A 3594-nucleotide genomic window follows, 5' to 3' on the forward strand; every position below is an offset into this window, starting at 1 on the left:
GCACCAACTAAATATACCACGTGCAATGACAACATGTTAGGAGCTGTTCAGACTGAAACAGTGTTTATTTCTTGATTTTACCATTGTCCCTCAGGAGACCACATTTCTCAGCTTCTTCCTCATTATGTGACTTACAAAGAGTCTACAACGTTACCACAGAGCCAACCACAGTGTCCCCACTTTCCGTAAAGGCAGGAGGAGCCCTGTGCTAGTCCTGTAAAGCCTGCCAAACATTTGCTAAGAAAATGGGAGACAAGAACGCAGACGCTCAGGATAGCCACTGCCGGGCCAAATTCCCAGCCCCCCCACCACATGACTCCCCCTTGAGTTCTCTTGTCCTGGAGGTCGGGAGTTCTGTGGGCATCTCTGTGGTATGTGGCAGCCAGAAGACATATACAGAAGGGAAAAGCTGGAAATGAGAAGGAGGAAACGTCAAGAGGTTAAGGGACACACGCACCACCACGACTGTTTTTATTAGTATATGATCGCGATCCATGAAGCATACATTCATCTTGCAGAGGTAGTGAACATATGAGAGACACGTTGCAGCTCAGTCCCTCCAGCTCTCGTCCTCCTCCTCCTCCTCTCCGTCCCCTCCCCCTCCTCTCCGTCACCTCCCCCTCCTTTCCATCCCCTCCCCCTCCGTTCCTAGATCCTTTTGCATCTACCTTCTTCTTGTCTATGATCTATCTTCCTTTGGCTTATTATGTACCTGTACTCCGGGCTCAGCACCTACAGGAAGCCACGTGACATCGAGCCTTCCGGGCCGATTCATTCACTTAGTATTAAGGTCTTCAGAAATCCTCGTGCTATAGCAGCACAGTTCCTGCAGCAGCTCAGCTCAAGAAACAGCCCAGATGCCAGGGACAGGTGAATAGGTAAGAACATCCAGTGTATGTACAGCATGGACTATTATTCAGCCATAAGGAAGATTGAAATCATGTAATTTATCAGAAAATAGTTGGAACTTGAAGTCTTGCTGAACAAAGTAAGTTAGACGAAGAAAGTTTTTAAAAAATCACATGATCCTTTTCATCTGTATAACTTAAAATATAAATAAGTGAATGAATAAAGTAAAGGAGCTCTGGTAGAAAAGAAATTAGGCTTTTGGAGATAGGAAAAGGATCAAGAGAGGTGCAGGAGATGGGACAATACAATGATTGACAAAGATCAAGAAATGCTATATTCATGCAAATGTCATATGCGATGTCATAAAAGAATGTCTCTCTTCTGTACTGAAAACATATAACAGAAACATTTAGGAAAATAAAACAGGTGAGAAGTGAATAGGATTAAGTGTGTACCAAATGTTTGCTCTGACTTCTGATGATTTATTTAAATTGTTTGCATAAAACACAATGAGAATAGTTAAATATAAACAAAAGTAAATGCCTTTGAGCACAAGAACAGCCAGGAAAGAAGACTGAGATGGACTGTCCATGGAGTTAGGAGGAAAGAGCCAAATTTATGGCTCTGGAAAGCAAGAAGAACACACTTCTGAAAGCAGGTGTTCCACCAGCGACAACCGCCTTGGAGACATCAAGAAGGCTGCGGACAGATGTGGGGCAATCTGCGGGTGCCCTGGACCCATCGGGGTGCTCTGTGCTGAGCACGCGCCCGGCAGCCAGCTGGGAGGAGGCTGGGAAGCGCAGGACCAGGAACATGCGGCTGGATTCAGACAGAAGGCGAGCGCAGCGTGAGGGCGCTGGTGGGCGGGACGTGAGCTCCGGAGCTGTCTCCATTCACAGCGTCTTAAGCGACCATAGAAAGTGTCTGCGTGTCTGTGTGACTGAGCCAGCGGAAGGGAGAAGCAGCGATCCTCAGTGAACCCCGACAATGTGGGCGGCCGCGGCGCTGCCGGCCTGGGGGCCGAGGCAGGAAGCCCTCAACCTTGAGCTGAGCTGGCCCAACTCACGTATTCAGTGAGATCTGATCCCCAAACCAAAAAGGCACTGGGATTGCTGGTCGAGAGTCCAGTCCCCTGAGCCATGAAAGTAAGGCAAGAAAGTGAGTAATGGTACGGAATTTCTTGAGAAAGCGGCAGATCAGCAACAGGACAGTTGGTCTAAAACACGCTATGACTGAAAGCAAGTCAAGGAATTCTTTGCACACCTGGCTGTGAGAAAGAGGACAGCTTACTTGTGTGTTTGTTTTAGTTTTCCAAGAGAATCATAAGAGTGTCTGCTGAAAACTTCAGTGTGAAGGAAAGAACATAAGGAATGAACTGGGGCCCGTGAGGAGAGCAGGAGGTGGGGGGACCGGGCAGCCCCAGGGCTTGCAGCAGCATGTCCAGCCCAGCCTGCGCCCCGAGGGCCGCTACTGAGGACTTGATCACTGTCGCCCCGAAAGGCTCTGAGTGTGCGGTGGCATGATGGAGAATGCACATGGACATGACTGTCCTGCCTTCAGGGACACCCTGCGAGAATGCGCTGGGGAGGGGGCAGCGCCAGGCACGCTGTCCAACACCTTGGAGGGGCAGTGACAAAGCACAGAGGTGCGGACCTGCGGGGTGTGCACCAAAACTGATGCAACTTTTTTAAAGCATTGCTATATGTAGAAGGGAGAGAGTTGCGTGAAGATGCCTGTCCAAGTCTACTGGGCTCTGCTCATGGGGGATGTGACCATCCCCAGAAACACAAACTTCAGAAAACATAAACTGAGAAACTTATTCTCACGTTGGTATGAAAAATATTGCATTTCTAGAGGCATCGGTGGGCTCCAGAGTGGGATATTGATTAGCCGTCGAGATACGTAGCTGTGGATCACAGGGAAGAAGTTGTGGAAGATGTAGAAGCAGATTCCATCAGGAAAGAAAACAAGTCTGGTGATCATTCTGAGAACATTAATAGCAACATTATCTGACACCCATGTGGTGGTCACAATGGGCCAGGCACAGACTAGTCCACCTAACACGCATCAAGCTCTAGGAAGAGGGCTTATGTCACTCGCCCACGTTGGCAGACGGAACAGTGCGGATGGACAAAGGTTAAGTAAACCATGTCACCCGGATGGTTAATATGTGGCCTAAATTTAGCCGGAAACTGTTCGCAGAACTGAAGTTTTATATCACTAAGAAAGGTATCAGAAGGCCTGATAAGACGGTCTCATTTCACAGCAGGATTTCTCTTGGCCACAAATCTCCTTATATTCTCCCACTTTATCCAATTTCAAAATAGTGATTGTGTACAGCTTTGCTTTGATCTTGAGTTTGTGCTTTCATACGTCACTGGTACTGTTGGGTGTTTAGTAACTCATTTTTTGCAGAGTCAATAAATGTTCACTGTAGACAAAATATTACATTTAGTAAGAATTTCCACCACCAAAAGAAGAAAAGAGAAGGGATGTACTTCAATGCATTTCTAGCATGCTTATATGTTTGCACTGATGTATTTTTTATAACAAAGTAGAACGAAGAGCGTATGTTGACTTTATTCTACTTTTTGGTAACAAACAGCAATTATCTGTCAACTACTAAGAAACACATACATGGTTTCTGTGGTCATAGGTGCTGGCTTCCTCTTTGCATGGTTTGACGAGATGAGCCATCTCTAAGAGTTGCTTTCTTCTGGTTGGCAGTGGGGTATGTGGCCCCGG

Source organism: Octodon degus, unplaced genomic scaffold (assembly GCF_000260255.1).
Source record: "Octodon degus isolate 3935 unplaced genomic scaffold, OctDeg1.0 scaffold00062, whole genome shotgun sequence".
In the NCBI taxonomy this organism is placed as follows: domain Eukaryota; kingdom Metazoa; phylum Chordata; class Mammalia; order Rodentia; family Octodontidae; genus Octodon; species Octodon degus.